We start from the raw sequence: 26,979 nt of genomic DNA on the forward strand, positions 1-26,979 counted from the left end.
TGTGTGTGTGTGTGTGTGTGTGTGTTGTATTTGTACTGATAAATAAATAAAGGAAGACTAGTATAGATCTATTTCGAGCTAATTAGCTCTCATCAGCTAGCCATACCCTTACTGGGATTTGAACCTGGGCTGTATTATATCTTAGACAGGAGTCTTAGCCATGAAGCCACAGGCTCTCCTCCTTATCAGATGAGCCAGGGAAATAGGTATGTATTTGTTTTACAACCCCTGGTATGCCCAAATATGGGAGGAAGGTCACTACTCCCTCTTTCTGTCCTTCGGATCATCACAGAAGACCATGCAGGCAGAAAACCATATTTTTATTTTTAATGTTGCCTTTTTATATTTGTGTTTTATTTGTACTGATAAATAAATAAAGGGAGACTAGTATAGATCTATTTCGAGCTAATTAGCTCTCATCAGCTAGCCATACCCTTACTGGGATTTGACCTTCCTCCCATATTTAGGCATACCAGGGGTTGTAACACAAATACATACCTATTTCCCTGGCTCAACTGATAAGGAGGAGAGCCTGTGGCTTAGTGGCTAAGACTCCTGCCTAAGATATAATACAGCCCAGGTTCAAATCCTAGTAAGGGTATGGCTAGCTGATGAGAGCTAATTAGCTCGAAATAGATCTATACTAGTCTCCCTTTATTTATTTGTCAGTACAAATACAACACAAATATAAAAAGGCAACATTAAAAATAAAAATATGGTTTTCTGCCTGCATGGTCTTCTGTGATGAGCCGAAGGACAGAAAGAGGGAGTAGTGACCTTCCTCCCATATTTAGGCATACCAGGGGTTGTAACACACATACATACATACATACATACATACATACATACATACATACATAATGTTCACCCTTTCTTTGTTGAATGTTAAATTGTTTTCAGTGCTAACAGTGGAAAATATAAGGCGAGTGGTCTTTGGAACTTCCTGCCACTTGAAAAAGTCAAAAGTGCAAAGCAGTTCGAACCCCTAATTGCAATGAGCCTGTGTATGTGTGTGTATGTGTGTGTCAGAGAGAGAGAGATGCCCACCCATTGTAATACCCTCCAGTTAAATGGCTGTCACCACATTTCCCAATAACCCACAAAGCTACCAAGGGCATATTATTCAATAGAGTCACTCTGGAACAATATACATTCCCAACTCTTGTTAAATGTTCCTGGTTTCAAGAAAAGTCAAATATTCTGCAGAGCTGCTAAGGAAGTTGGCTATTTACCCTGGTGATTTAAAATCTAATCACCCTTGTCCCTAATCCTGTTTTCTTTGGAGCCACTTTATCTCTTCTGATAATAATAATGTAAGCTGCACTTGTGATAAGTAAACCCAGTTCTAAGTGTGAAGGGCAGAAGGGCAGAGTGGCAAAATGTCTAGAGCAGCATCTCATAGGGATGAGCTGAAGTATGCATGATTAAAACAAACCAATAAAAACCTACGCCACATTTTTTAAATTTAGTTTGCCAAACATGTACAAGATATTAAGTATAAAGATAAACATGGAAATGAACGAAAGAAATAAATGCAAATAGATGGGGACAGTAGGAGAGGGACGGTAGGCACACTGGTGCGCTTATGCACGCCTCCTTTATGGACCTCTCAGGAATGGGGTGAGGTCCACAGTGGACAGTTTGAGGTTGAAGCTGGGGGGGGGGTTGAGGATGTAACAACAGAGTCAGGTAGAGCATTCCAGGCGTTGACCACTCTGTTGCTGAAGTCGTATTTTCTGCAATCGAGTTTGGAGCGGTTGGCCTTGAGTTTGTATCTATTGTTTGCCCGTGTATTATTGAGGTTGAAGCTGAAGAAGTCGTTGACAGGTAGGATGTTATAGCAGACAATGTTGTGTACTATGCTCAGATCGGACTGTAGGCGGCGTAGTTCTAGGTTTTCCAAGCCCAAAATTTCGAGTCTGGTGGCATAAGAGTTTCTGTTGTGAGCAGAGGAGTGGAGGACTCTTCTCGTGAAATACCTCTGGATCTGCTCAATCGTATTAATGTCTGATATACACTGAAGATTCCAGGCAGATGAGCTGTATTCGAGGATTGGTCTGGCAAAGGTTTTGAATGCCCTATTTTGTAGTACAATGTTAACGGAGAAGAAGCTTTGCAAAATTAGGTGAACAACGCTTAATGCCTTTTTGGCTGTTGGAAGAAACGTCCTTCTGGGTTCATCTCCAAGTGGGGAAAAAGACACTGGAGACATGGAGGCTGCTTGGAAAGTTGGTTTAATGGTGGACAGGACCACAAGGCTTGAGTCCTGAACAGAAAAGGTGATCGCATGCTTCAATGTTGAGTGGAGAAGAAGACAGTGCTAGGAAGGGGCTTTTTATAATCTGTTCAGCCCCACCTCCCTGTTTCCTGTTCCTGTGTAAGAAATGTAGTCTGATTGGTTGTCAGACTCCCATGGGGCCACAGGGGCAACTCTCTAGGCTGTGTTTTGAATCCAAGTTTGGTTGAGTTCTCAGATGCCATGTGGTGAGTTGGGTAAAGGCATGATTAGCCTTTACCCAACTCACCACATGGCATCTGAGAACTCAACCAAACTTGGATTCAAAACACAGCCTAGAGAGTTGCCATCACCCTGGAGCTGAAGGGGAGAACTCTTTATTATGTAGAATAGACTGGCTTTGGAATCTTAATGGCCCATTGACAAAGAGGGATGGGCAGGGAGCTGCAGGGAGCTATTTTGTCTTTAAAACATGTTTCTCTCTTTTCACATCCAGAGAAATATAATATTCTGCCTTTTCAATATTTCCTAGGATATTTCATTTTTCTAGGAGAGGGATGGGTTTTAACTTCCTACATGGCAATGTTGCTACAGAGAGCTCTGGGGCTTACATCTTTGCTTCTCCGATTTTACTCGCAATGGCACGATCATTTCTAGAAATGGATTTGTCTTCTCCATCTCTTCCAGCAATGTCATGTGGGCAAAGGAAGTCCATTTTTCTAATCCTGAAAGGTTTCCGGATTCTTTTCCGCTCCTTTCTGTGCACGTAAAGGAATTTGTGGCTTCTTTGGGGGAACTTTGTACCTTCTTTTACGTCAAACCTCTCAGCTAAAGTCCAAGAAGGTTCTTCGGCTGAAGGAAGCTTCTTGGATGAGAAGCGAAATCTCTTCAAGGAAGAAACAAGGAAGTCCAGTCAGAACTGAAGAAGCTTCTTGGGTGAGAAGCAAAACGTCTTCGAGAAAAACAAAGAAAGCACATTCCTATAAAAGGAGACTGAATGCTTTTCCGATTAGATCTAGATTTGTGGATACACTTTGTCCACTGCCCCAGGGGAGCTCTAGGAATGATTTAGGCAAAAATGAAAAAGATATGTGGCTGATTTCCAAGCTTCTTGATAGCACTTCTACCCTCCCCCCAATCTGATGGCAATTATTCTAACCAAGTGCCTACCTTTTAGCCTTTGGGTCTTCCCAACCATGTAAGGAGATTTTGGACTTCCCGAAAATTGAGATGCCTTCAGAGGCAACGGAGAACCAAAGGCGGCCATCAAAATGTAGGAACCTGTTATAACTTCTTTCTTCTTGACTGATTGCATAAGGACAATGGAGCGGATCTGACAACACCCGAACACAAAATACATCACTGTTTCACATGAAGTTAATTTGCTCCCTCTCTCCCTTTCTTTCTCTCCCTCTCTCTCTCTCTCTTTCCAAAGTGTGCATCACCCGAGCAGAATTACAAACAGAGAAAGACAAATTACAGCAACAGCTCCAGTAAATGCTGAAACTTTTACATTTCTGTGGGAAGTGAAAGAGAGTGTGCAATTCACCATCCCATCTGCTTTGTAACTGCACGTGGCAAGAAAGCCATTTCTTAATGGAACAGGACAGAACAGAACAGAATATAGAATATAGAATATAGAATATAGAATATAGAATATAGAATATAGAATATAGAATATAGAATATAGAATATAGAATATAGAATATAGAATATAGAATATAGAATATAGAATATAGAATATAGAATATAGAATATAGAATACAGAATACAGAATACAGAATAGAATAATAAAGAATAGAATAAAATAAAATATAGATTATAAAATAGAATATAGAATAGAAAAATAAATAGAATAGAGAATAGAATATAGAATAGAATAATAATGAATAGAATAGAATAATAAAGAATAGAATAGAAAATAGAATATATAGAATAGAGTAGAATAATAAAGAATAGAAAAGAATAGAATAGAATGGAATAGAATAGATGTAACTATTCTTCCACTCTTTCGTGTGTGTGTGTGTGTGTGTGTGCATGTGTGTGTGTGTATGCATGCATGATCTTTCTTATTTAAGTCCCTGTTCTCAGAACACAGTTACTAAGTCTCTCTATTAGGGTCACCTGGGGTTTATTTGATTTTGGGGGTGCAAATGAGACCTGAACTCTGTACCACCTAGGGGATGGGCCATCCTGACTCCACTAGGAGAGAATATGGGGAGCTCAGGGTTGAACTGCGGGGTCCATGGTGGTCTCTGACCTTGGCTGTTTTCTTGCAGACATTTCACTATCCAACTAGGTAACATCATCAGTGCTAGTAGTGCTAGGTAATTTTTCTGAATAACTTCCTCCTGCGTTGGTATTTTCCCATTTTTCCAATTTTTTGCAAATACAATTCTAGCTGCCGTTAACACATTTACAATCAAATATTTCAAATCTCTATTGTATATTTCCTGTAATATTCCCAATAAAAAAAAATCTCAGGTTTAAAGTCTATATGTCTCTGAATCATTTTTTTCCCCAACCAAGTGTGGATTTTAGTCCAATATCTTTTAGCTTCTATGCAAGTCCACCACATATGGTAATATGAACCCGGTATCTGATGACATTTCCAACATTTTTCTGATTTGTCCTTGAACGTTCTTGCTATTCTCGCCAGGGGTAAGTGCCACCTGTAAAACATCTTATACAAGTTTTCTTTATATGCTGTTGACATTGTCATTTTATAATTTTGTAACCATAATTTTTGCCATTTCTCTAAATCAATTTCATGACCAAAAATTTTCCCCCAAGCAATCATAGCTTCTGTAACTTGTTCTTCTTCTAGTTTAACCTCTAATAAGTATCCATATAATTTTTTAATCACCTTTTCATCAGTACCTGTCAGAATTTTATCCAAGTCTGTCATTTTATCATAAAAACCTTCTACTTTAAAATCTTTATGATATCTAGAATGAATTTGCGTGTATGAAAACCAGTTCATTCTTATACCTTGTTCTTCTAATTCTTGCATAGATTTAAGTTCACCCTTAGCATTCAATATTTCACCATGTCTAACTGTTTGTTCCTTTTTGTATATTATTGAATATGAAAATGCTTCAATAGTTGATAACCAGACTGTGATTTTTAAATAATGTTGCCTTTTAATCTTCTCCCAGTTTAATAACAAGGCATCCCGTATGTCATGCCTTCTGAAATACTCCTGCGTTTTGGTTATACCATAAGAAAGTGTGCCAACCCTACAACAAATCATGACCTTCTAAGGTCAATAATCTAGTTTCTTAGCGTTATCCATTCTTTAACCCACATCAAGCTTGTTACCTGGTAATATAACTCCCAGTTAGGTAGGCCAAATCCTCCTCTTATTCTAGCATCTTGTAACAGTTTAAGTTTGATTCTCGCTTTCTTTCCCTGCCAAATGTACTTCAATACTATCTTATTAAGGTCTTCAAAGAAATCTTTCCCTAATCTAATTGGAATTGTCTGGAACAAATATAAAATCCTGGGTAGTATATTCATCTTGATTGTTGATATTCTCCCTATTAGCGATAGTTGTAAGTTTTCCCATTTGGCAGTTCTGTCATAATTTGTTGTTTAAGTTTATAATAATTGTTCTCTTTAAGTGTACTACATCTTGCTGTCAAATATATCCCCAAATATTTAACATTGTTCGTGACCTGAATCTTCAGAGCTTCCGCCAATACTTCCTTTTGTCTTGCTAGCATGTTCTTTGTCAAAATCTTCATTTTGTCTTTATTTATTTTCAGACCTGCTACTTTTCCATATTCCTCTATTTTTTCTATCAATTTAGGTGCGGTTTCCAATGGATCCTCTAAAATGAAGACTAGGTCATCTGCGAATGCTTGCAATTTAATATTCTGGAATAAGATTGTTTTTATGTTGCCTAAATATGTGCACTTCCGAGAATCCTAGGACAGAGATGACGTTGAAATTGTATTAAAGAAATACATGTTTTGGTAGAAAGATGTTGAATCCATGCCACCATTTAAGTGAGTTGACTTGTATGTGGTCCAGACCTACCTAGAAGGGAATAGGTGGGACGTACCAAATAATCAGACTTGGTTTAAACCACCTGACAACCCCGGGATGTCAGTGAAGAAACGGTGATTCCCCAATGGACCTCAGCCTCTGTGTCCTAAATACGATCAACCTTCACAAGCGTTACCCTGATTAGCCCATTAAAATTATACCGGGGTTCAAAAATGCTCCCATGAAGATGTTTCCCGATGCCCTGATTCTGCAGACGGGATCCCTTGGATTATAACACCATCTTGGAGTGGATTAATTGATTTAAGCATAAATTTGGCAGCTTAATTGATTCATGGATTGACGGTTTCAATAGCCGAGAATCCATTGCGGTGATTAAGTATCATCTCTGGAAGATTGTATGCCTTGTTTTATTTTTCTTTTTTTTACCTTTATTACGATTTCCCTTTATGTCCAATACATCATTCTTAATACGCAGTGTAGGAATGAATGCGGCATTCAACGTTCTGTCCCAGGTTAATATCCAACAAAATGTAGCATTAGCTGTTCATGCTTTTTACCATTTAGGGATTTCATCAGTCAAGTCTTTCTCTGTCATCTTCCTTTTGGCATTAAACCCGTGTGAAAAATGTTTTGCATGCGGAGCTGGCTGGATATTTCATTCTCTATAATTATACCTCCGTGATAGATCTGGGGCAGATCATGCTGTCAGAAGACTTCATTTAGTCAATATTATTCATTGTTTCCAGGCCTATGAGTTGGAACATCCTGCCAACAAAAGTGTGTATAGCCAAGGCTGTGGTTTTCCCAGTTGCAACGGATGGCTGTGAAGGTTGGAACATCAGGAAGGCTGAGCGCCAAAGAATGGAGGCCTTTGAACTCTGGTGCTGGAGAAGACTCCTGCATTGAGTCCCTTGGACTGCAAGGCCATCCAACTGGTCAGTCCTAGAGGAGATCCACCCTGGCTGCTCTTTAGAAAGAAGAGGAAACTCAAAGACTTTGGCCACCTAAGGAGAAGGAAGGACTCTCTGGAGAAGAGCTTCATGCTGGGAACGATGGAGGGCAAAAGAAGAAGGTGATGACAGAGAACAAGGTGGCTGAATGGAGTCACTGAAGCAATCGGTGTGAGCTTCAATGGACTGCAGAGGATGGGAGAGGACAAGAAGGCCTGGAGGAATGTGATCCATGGGGTCGTGATGGGTCAGACACGACTTCACAGCTAACAACAACAAAGTCGGATGTTGGAAACTTGTCTTTTCCATTGTGGTCCCTAGCCTTCTCCTCACAATCTGACAGGCCCCCCATCCTTTTAGCCTTTCAGGAGACCATCAAGCCCAAGTGTGGAGAAAGAAGGATGAGGCCTTCAGTTGGTTGTTGGGGTTGACCAAGGGATTGACTGAAGCCCTAAGGTCTGGTTTGATATCTATTGTATGGTTCTGGAGTTGTAACGTTGTTCTGAGCTGCTGTGCTCCAAAACGGGCAACCTTACCAATCTTTTCAATCAAGCTATTATTAAATAAATAAAATAAATAAACCGTTACAAAGGAGAATATCTAGCAGGTCTTCCTTCTTCCCCCCTCCCTCCCTTTGCCGCTCTGATTTCAGAGAAATAAAAGGAAGTAAGCTCATTATCATACAATTATAAACATGGAAATGAATTTCCTAATCAAGGATGAATAGCTTGTGTAGCAATTAACCACTGCATCCCGAAACTTTATGCTGCTTTGCACTAAGCGACTTGTTAGATGAAATGGGGCAGCTTATTTAAACCTTTGCCCAGAAATGTTAGCTTGAAGTTAATGAGAAATCTCTTAGTCCAGCGTTCATATTCTTCCAAGTGAAAGGGCTAGTTACATAATAAAACTGCAATTATTATTCAACGGTTGGCAGGAATCTTGGTGTCAACTTTAATGGGCGATGTTAATGACAAGGGTAAGGACACAACTGTGCCCTCCGAACGGGACACCCGGAGAAATCTAAAATGCCTGCCACAAGACTCCCAAAAGTTGGCTGCATTCTGGTACTGTTCTAACCGAGGCTTCCCAGGAGCCTGAAGCAAACTCCTTCTCCTGACGAAATCCCCTTTTATTAATTTCCTGTGAGTTCTGCTCATTCGCATCCAGCAACATCTTTCAAGGGTGGATTTACGGTCACAGACTTTATCTGGCTTGGAGAGCTGCCAGGACAATATTTGCAAAACTTGGCAAGGTGTCTCAGAGAGTCACGAACCAATGAAGCGAACTAATTGCCTCCTGAAAACTCCACTCCCCTTTTGCTCCTCTTTTATTCCCTCTGGGAGGGGCTATTCACCGTCCACCTGTGGCCTTACTCCCAAGTCGACCCCTGTTCTTTAGCTCTTCCCTTCGTCTGGCAACTCTGTGCATGCGCACCCTGGGAACAGGCTCCAGCTGTTCTTCTGCCCCACTTGATCTCCGACTCTGAAGACAGCTGATAACTGTCAGACGGCCCTGGCCCCCTCTCTGCCTCCAACACAGAACCCTCCTCCGAGCCTTCCCCAGACTCCAGGACTGGCCCATCTTCCTCCCCAACCTCCTCACTGTCCGAATCTGCTGCCAGCTCCACTGGTGGGCCACAGCAGGTAGCTTGGTTCTGAAAAATCGTCCCCTGACTTCTGACATAGGAAGGCCTCTTTAATCCTGGTTTAATTGCAGAATCCTGCAGACATTTTATTACCCAAGTAGGTAACATCCTCAATACTAGAAGGGAGGGGGGTTTGCAGGAAGGAGGAGGAGGAGGAGGAGGAGGAGGAGGAGGAGGAGGAGGAGGAGGAGACAAGAAGAAAAAGAAGAAGAAGAAGAAGAAGAAGAAGAAGAAGAAGAAGAGGAGGAGGAGGAGGAGGAGGAGGAGGAGGAGGAGGAGCGGGAGGGGGAGGGGGAGGGGGATGATTATGGGGCCCCTGGTGCTCTCTGAGCTTGGTGGGTTTCTTGCAGACATACTGCATATTACCCAACTAGGTTATGTCAATTAGGTAGTAAGGAATGGGGTCTTGTTTAAGTAGCCCCACTCCTTACCAGCACTGATGATGTTACCTACTTTGGGTCATGAAAAGTGGCAAGAAAACCAGCCAGCTCAGAGAGCTCCAAGGGCTCCTCACATTCAGTCTTTGTACCGTGTACCGTGTGATGATGCATATTGAACAGCCAAATCCTGATCATATGCAGTGATTTAAACAGCATTTGGGATTTGCAATGTCTTTAGAAACAGAAATGAGCATTCCAGCCACTTCTTCCGTAATTTGAACACTATGATTGTCTCCGTATTGCGTCGGGCAAGTGGCAGCAGGATGAGGCGGAGAGGGACAGTTTGCGGGAAGCCACATCCCAAGTTTCATGCTTAAAGTAGAAAATCATAAAAGCAGCTCACTGTTCTCAAATGAAGAGCAAAAGGGACATGGGGAAGAGGATCCCAAGCAAGGCTAGGCAAAGGCCCCGTGGCTGGATCTTGCTCCAGGTCTTATTCTGGAAATAATAATAATTAGGATATATCAAAGCCTGGAAGGCATTAAGTCCTAACAAGTAAGCCCTGCTCAAGAAAAGGAGTTGATTTCAGGGAAGGCGGGAGAGAGATGGAGGAAGGGAGAGAGAGAGATAGGGATGGAGGGAAAGGAAGAGAGGAAGAGAGAGGGAGGGAGGAGAGAGAGAAGGAGAGGGAAAGAAAGGGAGGGAAAGAAAGGGAGGGAAAGGAAGAGAGGGAAGGAGAGAGAGAAAGAGAAAGAAAGAAAGAAAGAGAGGGAGAGAAAGAAAGAGGAAGAGAAGGAGGGAGGGAGAGAGAAAGAGTGGAAGAGAGAGGGAGAGGAAGGGAGGGAGAGGGAGCAAGAGGAAGAGAGGGAGAGAAGGAAAGAGGGAGAGAAGGAAAGAGATGGAGAGTGGAAGAGGAAGTGAGGGAAAGAAGCAAGAGGGGAGGAGAGAGAGGGAGAGTGAGGGAGAGAGAGAGAAAGTGGAAGAGGGAGGAAGAGCAACAGAAAGGAAGGGGGAGAAAGAGAGAGGGAGAGGGAACAAGAAGGAGAGAGGGAGAGAAGGAAAGAGAGGGAAAGAGAGAAGGAGAGGGGAAGAGGGGAAGAGGAAGTGAGTGAAAGAGAGCAAAGGGGTGGGGAGAATGAGGAGCCAAACTCAAATTGCATAACCAAAGAGAAAATCAAGAGATCCCTTCAGGCCATCATATCAATCATGAGAAGGGATGCCACGAACGTGACTTTCCCAGTGAAAAAGATGCTAGCAGTCAAACCAAACCAGGAGTCCATGGCAAGAGGCAATCCTGGGCTAAATGCAGCACAAACAATGGCCTTTAGTGTGGCAGCGCACCAAAGAGCTTGCAGAAAACAAAAGGCAATCTCTGCACATGTCAATATGTCTGTGATGCTATTTCTTCCTCCAGCAGCATCAGTCACATTGATTGCAAGGGTCTCTGCTTTGCAGTAAACCGTCTGCCCGCATCGGGACATAAAACATCAAAGTAGCTTATGTCCAAGGAAGACTTTATCTTGGAATTTGTACCGTGATGCTCTCTTCTCTCTCTTCCCCCCCCCCCCACTTCTTCATGGCTGGAGAGTAAAACACAGAAAGATGTATATACAGAGAGAGAGAGGGAAGGAGGGAGAGAAATGGAGTTCAGGGGGCTGTTCTAGGATTTCGTCTTTGTCCCTTCGACTAAGACAAGTGTATTGTTCGGCTAATGAGAAGTGTCCAAATGGCAAATGGCCACACACTGCATGGTGTTGTTGTTGCGTCACATTGCAAAGGGAAAAATAAAAAATGGAAGAGTAGAAGAGAGAGGGAGAGAGGGAGAGGTTGGGAGAGAGGGGGGAGAGGAAGAGGGAGGGAGAGAGAGAAAGTGGAAGAGAGAGGAAGAGCAAGAGAGAGGGAGAGAGGGAGGAAGGGGGAGAGAGACAGAGAAAGGAAGAGAGGGAGGGAGGGAGAGAGATAGGGAGAACGAGAAAGAGAGGGAGAGAAAGAGAAGAGAGGGAGGGAGAGAAAGAGGAAGAGAAAGAGAGAGTGAGAGAGGGAGGAAGAGAGAGAGAAAGTGAGGGGGAGAAAGGAAGGGAGGGAGATAGGGAGACATAGGGAGAGAGAGAAAGAGAGGGAGAGATGGAGAGAAAGGAAGAGAGAGGGAGAGAAAGGAAGAGGGAGGGAGATAGGGAGAGAAAGAGAGAGAGGGAGAGAAAGGAAGAGCAGGAGGGAGGAAGGGAGGGAGATAGGGAGAGAGAGAAAGAGAGGGAGAGAAAGAAAGAGGAAGATATGGAGGGAGGGAGAGAGGAAGAGGGAGGGAGAGAGTGAGAATGTGGAAGAGAGAGGAAGGGCAAGAGAGAGGAAGAGAGTGAAAGCGAGGGAGAGAGGGAGAGAAATGGCAAATGGCCGGATGCTGTGTGTTGTTGTTGTGTTGAATTGCAAAGGGAGAAATTAAAAAACGGAGAAGAAGCGAAAGGGAGACCCATTCTTCATTTTGCAATAGGATTCGGGGATCAAGAATTCTGAACACCTGGATAAGGGATGAGTTTAGCCATGATGAACCTTTATAAAGTGGGAGACCCCCACCCCACCCCGAGATGATACCTGGAGGAGAAAAAGCCTCAGAGCCGAGAGACCAGAATCGTTGTGACCAAGAGGATTGCATCAAGTAGGAGTTGCTCCAGAAAAGCCACATTCCTAAAAGAAGAGGCGACTTCAATTGATTAACAACAGTTACGGTTTTAAATAATAAAATTGTCCTTCAGTCAAAGAGGCAATTTCGTTTCCAGCACAGACAAGCTCTCAACTAATCAAATGACACAATCAGGACTTTTTGAGTTGCAATGAATTCCCTTTTTCCTGTCATGGTGGGGAAAACCTGTTTCAAGAAAATGCGGGGTTGTGGCCCACTAGCGGAGCTGGCAGCAGACAGTGAGGAGGTTGGGGAGGAACTTGGGCCAGTCCTGGAGTCTGGGGAAGGCTCTGAGGGGGGCTCTGTGTCGGAGGCAGAGAGGGGGCCAGGGCCGTCTGACAGTTATCAGCTGCCTTCAGAGTCAGACATCAGTGAGGCAGAAGAACAGCTGGAGCCTGTTCCCAGTGTGCGCATGAGCAGAGTTGCCAGACGAAGGGAACAGCTAAGAAACAGGGGTCGACTTGGGAGTAAGGCCACAGGGGGACGATGAATGGCCCCTCCCATCACATGAGGCTTTCAAGAAGAGACTGGACTGCCATTTGTCAGAAATGGTGTAGGGTCTCCTGCTTGAGCAGGGGGTTGGACTAGGTGACCTATAAGGTCCCTTCCAACTCTGTTCATCTATTAAGCCTTCAATGGTTTTAAGAAAACGCCCCAGCCAAGCGGACGTTTAGCTTTTTACAGGAGCAAAATTCAAGCTACCTTCAAGGAAGGGAATTGTGTTTGGATCCTTAAGAAAACTTTCCATAATTCTCTGCTGGAATATGATTCTTTTTCCACTCGGCTACCCAGTTCCAATAATTGTGAAATGGGAAAGAAGCGAGAGGATGTAACTGAACCAGATCTAATTCCACTTATTAATGATGTCTTCTAGGAAATACATGAGGGTGATGACCTCTCTCAGAACTGGAATCATGCTTTTATGAAGAGCATATATTTGAACAATGCCCGGGCTGGCAATTCGATTGAAGGAAAAGAGGTTTCAGAAACAGGGGGCTGAAAATGTTGATAATGAAAGCCAAGGAAGGTCTGTAATCTTGGTATTCATTTTGCGAAATCATAAAACGGGTGTGTGTGTCTGTGTGTGTGTCTGTGTGTATACTTCCCCCCCCCCCCATAAAATAGTACAGTGGACAGTTTGTTTGCTTGTTTGTTTATTTATTTCTTTATTTTATTTATTCTGTGAAACATGTACAAGATAGCAGGTATAAGTATGAACGTGGACATGAATGCAGGAAATGGGCACGAATAAAAGGGACAGTAGGACAGGGAGGGTAGGCACGCTGGTGCGCTTATGCACGCCCCCTTTACGGACCTCTTAGGAATGGGGTGAGGTCCACGGTGGACAGTTTGAGGTTGAAGCTGTGACAGGTTTGAGGATGTAACAAAGGAGTCAGGTAGAGCTTTCCAGGCGTTGACCACTCTGTTGTTGATGTCGTATTTTCTGCAATGGAGTTTGGAGTGGTTTACCTTGAGTTTGTATCGATTTTTTGCCCGAGTATTATTGAGGTTGAAGCTGAAGTAGTCGTTGACAGGTAGGACATTGTAGCAGACAATTTTGTGTACTACGCTTAGGTCGGACCGTATGCGGTGTAGTTCCTGGTTGTCCAACCCCAGAATTTTGAGCCTGGTGGCATAAGGGATTCTGTTGTGAGCAAAGGAGTCGAGGACTCTTCTCATGAAATACCTCTGGACTCGCTCAATTGTATTAATGCCCAATAAACAGTGTGGATTCCAGGCAGACGAGCTGTGTTCAAGGATTGGTCTGGCAAAGGTTTTGTATGCCCTAGTTACAAGTACAATGTTACTGGAGGAGAAGCTTCACAAAATTAGTTTTCATCTCCTCTTCCATGCATCTCCTCCTAAACACTGCAGGCCCTCAAAAGAAATGTCAAGTTTGTAAGCAGGGCTCAGAATGTAACTCCTTAAGCATCAGAAACAGAGAGTCTTCTTCTTCTTCTTCTTCTTCTTCTTCTTCTTCTTCTTCTTCTTCTTCTTCTTCTTCTTCTTCTTCTTCTTCTTCTTCTTCTTCTTCTTCTCCTCCTCCTCCTCCTCCTCCTCCTCCTCCTCCTCCTCCTCCTCCTCCTCCTCCTCCTCCTCCTCCTCCTCCTCCTCCTCCCTTCACCCTTCACCCTTCTTTCCTTCCATACCTCTGGGAAGACCCCAATAATCTGTTGAAGTCTTTAGGCCCTGCAGTGTCAGAGTGACTTTGGGACATCACTTTGTCATGTCTTCTTTGAGTTGTGTCATCAATGCTGCACTTCCCTTCCTTAAGGTCAAGGTAACTTGGTGAGAATCCTACGAACGTCGAGCAGAGAGAAAGCTGCTTGGATAGGCCACTTATGGTTCCATGGCTGCACACACTGCTTTGGGAAACACATTTTACAATACAATACAATACAGTGCAGAGTTGGGAGGGACTTTGGAGGTCTTCTAGTCCAACCCCCTGCCTAGGCAGGAAACCCTACACCACTTCAGTCAAAGGATATCCAACATCTTCTTAAAGACTTCCAGTGTTGGGGCATTCACAACTTCTGGAGGCAAGCCGTTCCACTGATTCACTGTTCTAACTGTCAGGAAGTTTCTCCTCGGTTCTAAGTTGCTTCTCCCCTTGATGAGTTTCCACCCATTGCTTCTTGTCCTGCCCTCAGGTGCTTTGGAGAATAGTTTGACTCCCTCTTCTTTGTGGCAACCCCTGAGATATTGGAAGACTGCTGTCATGTCTCTCCTAATCCTTCTCTTAATTAAACTAGACATACCTAGTTCCTGCAACTGTTCTTCATATGTTTTAGCCCCCAGCCCTCTAATCCTCTTCGTTGCTCTTCTCTGCACTCTTTCTGGAGTCTCAACATCTTTTTTACATCGTGGAGACCAAAACTGGATGCTGTATTCCACAGTGTGGCCTTCCCAAGCTACCATTTTCTTAAGCTAATGCAATGGGTTCATTAATATATAATCTCTGCCTACTTTTTATCAGATATGTGCATGATTCCATTTGAAACAGAGCCCTTTAAATACAACTACACACCTACCATATTTGGCTTCTGTGTATTGTGTTCTTTTCAAAGTCCAGAATTAGTCTGGGCTGTCAAATGCTGTGAAAAGTCCTAGAATTAATCTCTTTTGCATAAAAATGCAAATGGAATAATGATTTTCCCCTCCTCCCTGGAAGGAGTAGTTTTGCCAATCAGCTTAGCCAAGATGCCCGGTGTGTGTGTGTGTGTGTGTGTGTGTGTGTGTGATTGAGGAGGGAGAAAAATAGAATATCTTTGCAACAGTTTGAGATCTCTGCAGTCAGCAAAAAGGGCCCCATCAGAGGACGTGTTTTCTCTCTGTCAAAATAAAATAAAATAATAAAAGTTTAATTAAATTAAATTAATAAAAATAAAATAAAATAAGTAAAGTAAAATAAATAAAGTAAAATAAAGTAAAATAAAGTAAAATAAAGTAAAATAAAGTAAAATAAAGTAAAATAAAGTAAAATAAAGTAAAATAAAGTAAAATAAAGTAAAATAAAGTAAAATAAAGTAAAATAAAGTAAAATAAAGTAAAATAAAGTAAAATAAAGTAAAATAAAGTAAAATAAAGTAAAATAAAGTAAAATAAAGTAAAATAAAGTAAAATAAAGTAAAATAAGGCAAAATGAAGCACAATAACGTTAAAAAACAAAATAGAGTAAAATAAAGTACCAGAAAGTAAAATAAAGTAAAATAACTATCTGCTTGTTTGTGGCTTTCCTTATTTTTCATATTTTCCAGTCGTTATCCCATGCTGAGAGAGATTTAACACAATTTTAACAGAAATATGGTGAGTTTCATAATGAAGCTCCTTTTCTAGGAATTAGAAGGCTCATTCCCTTATGGGGAACCGCTCCTCTTTTCCCTTAAAATGGCAGTTTGCAAATAAACAGACTCATACATCAAACGGAGGGAAGCGTATTATGACAGTCCTGTTTTTCCACCTACCTGTCCGTTCGCTTTGCTCCAAATATGTATAAATGAGAGCTTATAAACTGCCTGCCATTATCCGTTTTCCGGGTTTGTTTTTAAGTCCCACGGCTAGAGCTCTAGAGTCTTCCACACCAGGCTCTCCATCAAATGCTAGGAAAACATGATTTTGGGGATCTGGTACAGAAATGGTTTCAATATTTTATGCAGTGGTCCCTGGAGGGCCCTTAATCTGGCTATTGGAGTATATGGTGCATCAAAACACCCTTTACAGAATGCAGAATAACCTTAGAGGTCTTCTAGTCCAACCCCCTGCTTAAGCAGGCTGGCGGACTGATGGCACGCTTGCCACAGGTGGCATGAGGAGCCCTCTCTGTGGACACATGAGCTGTTGCCCAGTTCAGCTCAACCACGCATGTCCGCCGATTTTCAGGGGCCATGCATGCCGAAGACACGCATGCGTGTGTGTGTATGGGGGGGTTGCGTGTGCACCTATGGGGGTGGGGGAAGCATTTTGGTCCCAGTAGGCTTCAGAGGGGTCTGCTAGGCCCAAAATGGGGTGTGGGGAGTCGCGCACATGCACGGCTGGGGGTTGTTAGTACATACATGCACAGGGGGCGAGGTTGCATTGCATTATGGGTGTGGGCACACACACACTGTCACACACACAAACACACAATTTCGGCAGACCTGGACAAAAAACATCCCTGCCCTCTACCACTCTGGACAAAGGGCTGTTGTGTCTCTTCTTTTTTTTGAAAAAAAGTTTTTATTATTATTATTTTAAAATATCAAATCAATGCGTGAACAGTGTGGCCCCTGGGTGTCACCCATTCTAATACAAATAGAACTAATGAAATTAATCATAATTATTGCACTCAGTTGGCTCACGTATTTCTAGCAATAATACACATGTATAGATTACAATCCATCATCATTCAATTATTCCATGTTGTGTCTTGTTATTACTCTTATTATTATAAAGTGTATACACTAGTATTCCCCCTTCTCTTGTTTCTATCGCTTATTCTAGCTTTTAATCCTCTCACATTTTGTTAAAAAAACTGATTTCTGTCTATCCTAACTTCTAATCATGTCACCCACCTATAAGAGAAAAAGGGAAGAGAGAGAGAGAAAAAAAGGGAGAGCAAATCAGAACAACAAATAGAAGGATCGTCCATCCATCATTTGTAGCCTGCTTTGATATTTTAATGCTACGCTTTAGAAGAAAGAAAGAAGGAAAGCAAATCAGAACAATAAAAAAGGAAAATCATCTATCCATCTATCCATCATCTCTTGCCCGCTTCAAAACTTTGATTGCTATGCTTTTTCTATTGACTTGCCTTCCAAATTCCTCTCTTAGATTTTTATCTCTAACTTCATCTGCTTCTTGACTATTCAATCCAAGCCCTTCTCCCATCTCTACCCTCTACCCAGTCTCTTCTTGAAAATGTCCAGTGATGGAGAATCGGAACTTCCAAAGAAGAGTCATTGCATTGATTGATTGTTCCCATTGTCAGGAAATTTCTCCTTAGTTGGATCTCTCTTTGAAAAAATTATATCCATTACTTCTTGTCGTGCCCTCAAGTGCTTTGGAGAATAGATGGTAGAAAAGAAATCTACTGCGAACTCTGCGTAGGTGTCAGGAAGGGCATCCGGCTAGTAAATGCTCAGTTCCATTCAGTTGCCCCAATACTACTCCGAATTAAGAGATTACAGGAAGAGTAGAATAATTTCAAGCAAGTATAGAAGTTGAAATTACTTCTGGGCAGAATTAGGAAATGTACTTAAAGAGTTAAAAGGCCACTTAAAAGTGAGGGTGCTGTGTTTGAAGTGACCCACTCTTTCTGAGCAGTTATTCTTGAGTACCTATAATGACTGATCTAGAAAAGAATTTCTCTAATCAGTATCCAACCAATTTCCCCGTGTGGCAATTTCCTGGCACACCTTTTCTCCTGCAGAAGAAATATGAGCTTCATCTCCACTTTGGAGCCTTAAATGAGCCCACATTTTCTGCAAGACTGACATTCAGTTGTGTCTCCTTGTAGAATAGATCTACAGCCAAGGGTTTACTCATGATTAAGGTTAATTCCAAAATGGCTGAAGATATAAGATAAGTGCTGCAAAATGAAGAAGTGGAGCTTGTGAGGTCTGGTGCAGGTTTGGAAAAAAGAAGGGGAAGCATAGCTACCTTCTGGTCTCTTGGCAATTAGATACAGCAGGTGGATGGAGCAGCTTCTCTTAATTTTATTTTCCTTTTCAAAGAATTCAGGAAACTGTTTTCAATTCTTTATCACCATTGTTCTTGCACATCATAGGATCCTTTCTTTTTTGTTGTTGTTGTTGCATCTGTATCTCATTCTTTTCTGGTAAGTTTGTTTAAGGATGCATTCCAGAATGTTCCAAATGACCTGCAACTTGCATTTAAATACAAAAATAACACCAACTACTAGTAACTCTCCTCTCTTCTCCTCTCCTCTCCTCTTCTCTCCTCTCTCATCCTCTTCCCCATTTTCCTTTCCTTTCCTTTCCTTATATTCCCTTCTCTTCTGTTCCCTTCTTCATTCATTTATTTCCTCCCTTCCCCTTATCTTCCCTTCCCTTCTGTTCCATTCTTCATTCATTTATTTCCTCCCTTCCCCTTATCTTCCCTTCCCTTCTGTTCCATTCTTCATTCATTTATTTCCTTTCCTTCCTTTCTCCTCCTTTCCCTTCCCTTCCCTTATCTTCCCTTCCCTTTCCTTCCATTCTTCATCCATTTCTTCCCTTCCCTTCCCTTCCTCTTTTCTTCCTTCCCTTCCCTTCCCTTCCCCTTCCTCTTTCTTTTCCTTTTCCTTTGCTTTCCCTTTCCCCCTTTCTTCCCTTCCTCCCTCACATTCCCTCTCTCCCTCCCTCAGCAAATAAATACAGGCCAAAACGAGGCACAGATTTGGACCACCGATTTCTCTTTGCGGGAGGTGGATCTGGGGAGCTTAATGCTGAAGGAGGACCAGGGGTAGCTGGGTGTGTGGGGCCATGAATTTAGCTCTCCGTGTTTTTAGGTCAGCAGGCTAGAGAGGACCCCTGCCAATTGTGTTCAAATTGCTTCGGGGGATTGGGGAAATGGACACGGGTGGGGTGGAGTGCGAACGTGCCTTTTCTTGAGTTGTCCTCAATCACCTTGTGTGATGTCTGAATTGGGTAAGCTATCTTCTTTATAAAAAAACACACACACTAAGTGAAACCAACTCTACAAATGCCTGAAACTCTTAAGTGGAGTATGTGTGTGTGTGCATGGATGACTCTGCCTCCCCTTGAAGGGGGGGGGGGAATGTGTGCGCTCAGCTTTTAATCTGATGCAATTTTTCACAAGTTGTTAAACACTGAAAATCAAGGTTCAGGAGGGAGATGCATATTTAGCTGATTGCTATGCAACTGGGTGCAGCTATAATGAGCTGCAAACCCTCCTAGATTAGCAGATTTTCATATAGATGCCTTACAAAGGAGGAGACAAGAGAAGCCAGCCAGATGGTCTACTTAGCTGCACTTAAAATCTGATTGCTAGTGTCAATAATGAGTGTTCAGATAGGATGATCCATAAAAGCCAAATGGCATAAAGAAAATGTGAACGGATTCGTGCCTTTACAAGAAAAAGGAAAAAAAGAAAAGAAAAGAAAAGGGAAGGGAACGGCACTGCTACATTAGCCGACCGTCATAATTTGAATCTATAACTTAGTTATGTTCATACTTTAGTTATGCTAAGATCATTTGTAATTCTGTGCAAAAGAAAATACAATTGTGTTGTGGCCCACCAGTGGCCAGAGGAGCTGGCAGTAGATTCGGACAGTGAGGAGGGTTGGGGAGGAGCATTGGCCAGTCCTGGAGTCTGGGGAAGGCTCGGACGAGGGCTCTGTGTCGGAGGCAGAGAAGGGGCCAGAGCCGTCTACCAGTTCTCAACTGCCTTTGGAGTCAGACATCAGTGAGGCAGAAGAACAGCTGGAGCCTGTTCCCAGTGTGCGCATGCACAGAGTGGCCAGACGAAGGGAAGAGCTAAAGAACAGGGGTCAACTTGGGAGTAAGGACACATGTGGACGATGAATGGTCCCTCCCAGAGGAAATAAAAAGGAGCAAAGGAGGAGTGGAGTTTGCAGGAGACAATTCGTTTGCTTCATTGGTTTGTGACTCTCCGAGACACCAAGTTTTGCAGAGATCGGCCTGTCAGCTCTCCAAGCCAGATAAGGTCTGTGACCGTAAATCCTCCCTCGAAAGACTTCGCTGGATGTGAAGGAGCAGAATGTGAAGTGAAAGGAGAGTGGAGTTTACAGGAGACCATTAGTTCATTCTTGCATTCTGGCCATGTATTGTGGTGGAGTCTGGAAGATCTCAGCCTGGCCACTCTCCAAGCCTAATCAAGGTCGGTCATTGTGAACTCTCTTGAAAGACTGTGGGAGAGGAAAGACTTTGCTGGAGAGGAACTCACTGTCAATTAAATAAAAGGGGTTGGGATGAGGACTCGTGCTGCTGGGGAAGCCTAGGGGAGAAAGCTGTCCTATGTCCCTTCGCTGTTGGACATGGTCCTTTCAGAAGTCCAAGAAGGCTCCACACCCATTTGCACTACTCAGGTGACCTGGAGAACGCAGACAAACCAAGGAGACATTTCCTATCAGTGAGAATAATGAACGAGTGGAACAATTTGCCTTCAGAAGTTAAGAGTGCTCCGTCACTGGAGGTTTTGAAGAACAGATTGGACAAGAATGGCCGAGGGTCTCCTCCTTGGGTAGGGGGTTCCAACTCTCCCAACTCTTTCATTCTGTTGTTCTGCTATTCTGCTGTTTTTGTAGGGAAGGACTCATTGGGCTTTTCAATACACCGCAGTAAGAACTGTTGGACTTCAAATGCTACAGGGGATTATGGGAATTTAAATTCCTCACCCCAGGAAGGCAGCGAATGCCGCATTTGGCTGAGAGCTTTATCTCCAGCTGAGAACATCTGACTGTTTCCTTAATGAGAATCTGATGTGGAAAAGAGCATCAAGCAATCTTAGCTGGTTTTCGCAAGCACCATGTTTAACACAACGCAAGAGGAGAAATATAATAACGCAACGACCACATTTCCACCGGAAGATTGCACTCTGGTCTTACAGAATACTGTAAGATCCTAAGGACTAAGTTTTCTCTCTCTTTTACATGAAGTATGGCAGACCAGAAAAATACAGGCGCCCCAAATATAAATTGAACAAACACTACAGCTGTTTATTATTAGAAACTAGCTGATAACCAGGCATTGCCCATGTATTTATTTATAGGGGGGAAATGTCCAGACCAAATGTAATTTCTAATGTTGGATTCCCCCCCCCCCCCGCACCAGAGGGAGCCCCCTTGTGGAGTACTGTGCAGCCATTAACATGGCAACTCCACTGTGCTGTACAATAGAAGCCATTTTACGACAGTATAGTAGAAGCCATTTGAAGGCACAACAGGCTGTATCTTAACAGAACACACACACCGAGGGGTGTTAGGGGTGTCTTAATTACATAGTATTTGTTCCCAGAGAGTAAGTCATCTGTGTACCAAGTTTGGTTGAAATAGCTCGGGGCTTTTCAGAGTTATGCTGGTACACATACACACACACACGGGGACAAAGAGACATTATATATATGTGTGTGTGTGTGTGTGTGTGTGTGTGTGTGTGTATTTTTGTGTTACAACCCCTGGTATGCCCAAATATGGGAGGGAGGTCACTACTCCCCCTTTCTGTCCTTCGGCTCATTACCGAAGACCATCTAGGCAGAAAACCATATTTTTATTTTTAATGTTGTCTTTGCTATGTTTGTGTTGTATTTGTACTGATAAATAAATAAAGGGAGACTAGTATAGATCTATTTCAAGCTATTTAGCTCTCATCAGCTAGCCATACCCTTACTGGGATTTGAACCTGGGCTGTATTATATATTAGGCAGATGTATTAGCCACTAAGCCACAGGCTCTCCTCCTTATCAGCTGAGCCAGGGAAATAGGCATGTATTTGTGTTACAACCCCTGGTATGCCCAAATATGGGAGGAAGCTCACTACTCCCCCTTTCTGTATGTATGTGTGTGTGTGTGTGTGTGTGTGTGTGTGTGTGTGTGTGTATGTATGTATGTATGTATGTATGTGTATATATATATATATATATATATATATATATATATATATATATATATGTGTGTGTGTGTGTGTGTGTGTGTGTGTGTGTGTGTGTGTGTGTGTTGTATTTGTGCTGACAAAATAAAGGGAGACTAGTATAGATCCATTTCGACAGAACAGAACAGAATAGAATAGGAATTAAATGAATAGAATAGGAATTAAATGAATAGAATAGAATGGAATGGAATGGAATAGAAAAGAACAGAGGAATGGGAATGGAATAGAATAGAATGAAAATAGTATATAGAATAGAATAGAATAGCAATTAAATGAATAGAATGGAATGGAATAGAATAGAAAAGATCAGAGGAATGGGAATGGAATAGAATAGAATAGAAAAGAATAGAAGAATAGAATAGAATAGAATAGAATAGAATAGAATAGAATAGAATAGAATAGAATAGAATAGAATAGAATAGAATAGAATAGAATAGAATAGAATAGAATAGAATAGAATAGAATAGAATGAAAATAGTATATAGAATAGGAATTAAATGAATGGAATGGAATGGAATAGAATAGAATAGAACAGAGGAATGGGAATGGAGTGGAGTGGAATAGAAAAGAATGAAAATAGTATATAGAATAGAACAGGAATTAAATGAATAGAATGGAATAGAATAGAATGAAAATAGTATATAGAATAGGATAGGATAGGATAAGATAGGATAGGATAGGAAAGAAATTAAATAGAATAGAATAGAATAGAACAGAACAGAACAGAACAGAACAGAATTCTTTATTGGCTAAGTGTGATTGGACACTCAAGGAATTTGTCTTTGGTGCAGATGCTCTCAGTGTACGTAAGGAGAATAAAATACATTCCTCAAGAATCATAAGGTACAGCACTTAATGATAGTCACAGAGTACAAATAAGCAATAAGGAATCAATATCAATATAAATCGTAAGGATACAAGCAACAAAGTTATAGTCCTGCAGTCATAAGTGGGAGGAGATGGGTGATAGGAATGATGAGAAGACTAATAGTCATAATAATGCAGCCTTAGTGAATAGTTTCACAGTGGTGAGGGAATTAGTTGTTTAGCAGAGGGAATTATTTGTTTAACAGAGTGATGGCGTTCAGGAAAAAACGTCCTTGTGTCTAGTTGTTCTGGTGTGGAGTACTCTATAGCATCGTTTTGAGGGCAGAAGTTGAAACAATTTATGTCCAGGATGTTAGGAGTCTGTAAATATTTTCCCAGCCCTCTTTTTGACTCATGTGGTGTGCATGGAAGGCAGGTTGGCCTTAATAGTCTTTTCTGCAGTTCTGATTCTCCTCTGAAGTCCGTGTCTGTCTTGTTGGGTTGCAGAACCAAACCAGACAGTTAATGAGGCTGCAGATGAGAGACTCAATGATTCCTCTGTAGAAGAGAATCAGCAGCTCCTTGGGCAGTTTGAGCTTCCTGAGTTGGCGCAGAAAGAACATTCTTTGTCGTGCTTTCTTGATGACGTTTCTGATGTTAGGTGTCCATTTTAGGTCTTGAGATAGGATAGAACCTAGAAACTTTTTTTTTAAAAAGAATTTTATTGGTTTTTTAAACATTTATAGGGGAAAAGGTAGATGGAAAGGTATACAAATTTTGGCAGTTGCAAAGTGTGGCAGGCGCCCCCTCCCTCCAAACTCATAGAATACATCTGAGTATAAAACATTAATACATAATCATATATAATCAGCATATTAAATCTAATAATATTTTCAATCAGTTTATACATTGTAGTATATGATCTACATATAATTCCATTACTACTTTCGGTCTGTTTATAACAATGTGATTTTCTTATTCATTTTTGTGATCTGAGCTTTCTTGGTATTGCCCCTTCTCCCCCCGCTGGCAGAGCTCCGGCCCCTCCCGTGTCCTGCGTATCCATTGTAGGGTCTTCTGTTTTTTCTAGGTGTGTTTTGTTTTTTTCCATAAAGGCCTGTGCCTCTATGGGTGTATTAATTCTAATTCTTTTTTTTTTTGAAAAAGTTTTATTCAAACATATTTCCCCCCTTTAAGCCCCCCACCATACAGTATAAATCCCATACAGATACTATACCCCTCCCCTCCCCCCAGCCCCCCCTAAAGAAAAGAAATTCAAATATTATACCAATTATTTTACCCCCTCCCCTCCCCCTGTCTAAAAGTAGATTACTCATACACATATTGTACCCCCTCTCTTCCCAACAATCACAATATAAATTTCTCTTGGAATAATAATAACCCATCAATCCCTTCTTCTAAACTAATTTAACATATATAAATCATAATATAAATTTCTCTTAAAATAATATTTCATTAATCCCATCTTCTAGTATATTTATACATATTAATTCTAATTCTTGTCTCCTCCCAGAATATCAACATACCTTCAGGCATCAACCATCTAAACCACACCCCCTTCTGGTATAATTTATTCACCAATTGCGAATAATTTTTCCTTTTTTCCCTAATTTTCTTGGGGATCTGCTTCAGGATGGTTATTTCCCTATCGTGATATGTCCGTGCCTGCCCTCTTTGTACACCCAGAATTTCGTCTCTTGTGCTTTTTCTAAGAAATTTAATATGGACCTCCCTGGGTACGTTGTGTGTTCTAACATAAGCTGAGTTCACTCTGTAAACCAGATCTATCTCCCATTCCATCTGTTGTTTTTCTTTATGTATGTATTCAGCCAAGATGTTAGTCATAATGTCCCTTATGTTTTCCCCATCTACTTCTATAACATTTTGAAATCTAAGATAAAAGGACATTCTCTCAAATTCTGTTTTCATTTGCTGGATATCAAGTTCTTTGTTTCCCTTCTGCGCCGCCTCTACCCCCCCCTCACCTCTGCCACCCCACCCTCCACAAGGTCTAGTCTCTGTGAGTTCTTATAGATTTGGACTTGGTTCTCTTTAATTTCTTCTTTCATTTCCTTTAATTGTTTCTTAATTTCCTCCTGGCCCTGTATAAGTTGCTGGAGCATTTGTTGCAAATCCATCTCTGTACTCTTAGGTTGCATCAGGTCTGTAATCTTTGATTGTGTGGCAGGACTGGATGTTGCAGATGTCAGGGCAGAGGTAGCAAAGCCAGGTTTTCCAGGGGGTGGTCTTTTAGGAGACATAGTTTATAAGGTAGAGAGATCAGTCAGTATAGAGAATGGACAGCTGGAGAAGCAGAGCAGCCAGATGAGTCCAGGAGGCAGAAGATCCAAGCAGAAGAGAGTTTCTCTAGTCAGTCTGGCAATAGAGAAAAATTTCCCCCCCAGAGAGTTCAAAGAGTAACAATCCACAAGAGATTCTTCTGGGTGGCACGGAGACAAAGACCGGAAGCCTGAATTTTAAAGGTGGAGTCAGGTTTCACAGTTCATGAAGACAACGGAAGTGTGCCATCTTGCCCTGCCAGCTTTGGGCTCAGAGGCATAGTAAAATTTTAAAATTTCACACAGTTCTCAGGTCATCAATAAGTTATGGAGCTAAATCCAATGAAAAATCACTTTTACAGGGGTGAGGCATCATTGGTTGGCTCTCCCCCCTCCTCCTCCCCCTGGGGGTGAGAGCAGAATTTTTCCAAGCCGCTTGTCCAAGTGGGGGGGGGGGGAAATCCCCCTCCCTCCAGCCGCGCCTCCAAGGAAATCCGAAAGTTTAACGTTTTAAATTGCTGAAAAGTCCATCAAGTCAAGAAAAAGGGAATGAAGGGGGGAAGCGCCTCACCACACCGCCGCTGCTTCCTTCTATTTTTACATCGTCCGGTCAGCCTGTTGCGAAGACGCGCGCGCGCCCTCCGAGACTGCTCCTCGATGCCTGGAGCGAAGGGGAGGGGCCCCCACCAGCCGCCGCCGATGCCAGGGTCCCCCGCCAAGCCGCTCCTTCGGCAGGACGCCTCTCTGGGGCGTCCTGTGCCCCCCAAGAAGCGGGGAGCCCACCGGGGAGCCGGAGCGGGCAAAGAACTTGCCCGTCGCCGTCAGCCGCCGGAACCGGAACCTCAGAACCTAGAAACCTGAAGGGCTCTACTGTTGATTCTGTGTTGTCTCGTATTGTAAGAGGATGTCGTATGGGAGGGTTTCTCCTAAAGTCTACCACCATTTATATGGTTTTGAGTGTGTTCAGTTCCACGTTCACGGTTGCACCACCACCATCAAGGAAACACACGAGTCCATTAGCATTTGCCTAAAAAATACTTTGAAAATTTACTAAATGATCTACTTGGGCAGTGAATTTGGAGCTCATGTAGGGCTTTAGGTTGCTAATCAGCTACTTTTTTTTTCAAAAGCTAAAATATTGTATGGGTTTGAAGAACGAGAATAGAAAGAACTTTGAACTTTGGTGGTGGAGAAAACTCTTGACTTATATCATGGATTCCCAAGAAAAGTAACACATGCGACTTAAAAGAAAACAGCCCACCCTTCTAAGTTGAGGAACAAATGGCCAGGCTCAAATTATCAAAATTTTGACAGATTATGTGAAGGCCTAACATCCATTAAACTCCATAATGCTGAAAAAAAATGTAGAAGACAACCAGATAGAGGAAGATAGATGGCTTCAATTATAGCTGCAATAGGAAATTTGAAGGAACAAGCTGGGATTAAATTGTCCTGAATAAATCTATCTGTGTGGTCACTTAAGAGTTGACACTGACTTGATAACATATCATAAATCGACCCAGAAAACATAACTTTTGCATTATTTGAATGTTACACTAACATCAGTGTCCTTGAAGCTATTTGTTTATTCCTGGGGCTGCAAATATTATCCCTGGTGAAACATTTAATTAAAAGGAAAAGTCTAATAATGGCATCAAAGTGATCTACCATTCTGTCCAAGCCACCTGGGGTGTACACATAGAACTAAATGTCAACATTTTATAGATTAGGATTGTCTTTTGCCAACAGATAATTCTTGGTGTTGGACAGTGGTGTTTTGACTTGACGGTAAAACTTTCCGCATTAAGAGATGGTTGGAAGAGAGATGACACAACAACGTATTGAGCTGAAGCCAGAAACA

Source organism: Natrix helvetica, assembly GCF_964273705.1.
Source record: "Natrix helvetica genome assembly, chromosome: 7".
NCBI lineage: Eukaryota > Metazoa > Chordata > Lepidosauria > Squamata > Natricidae > Natrix > Natrix helvetica.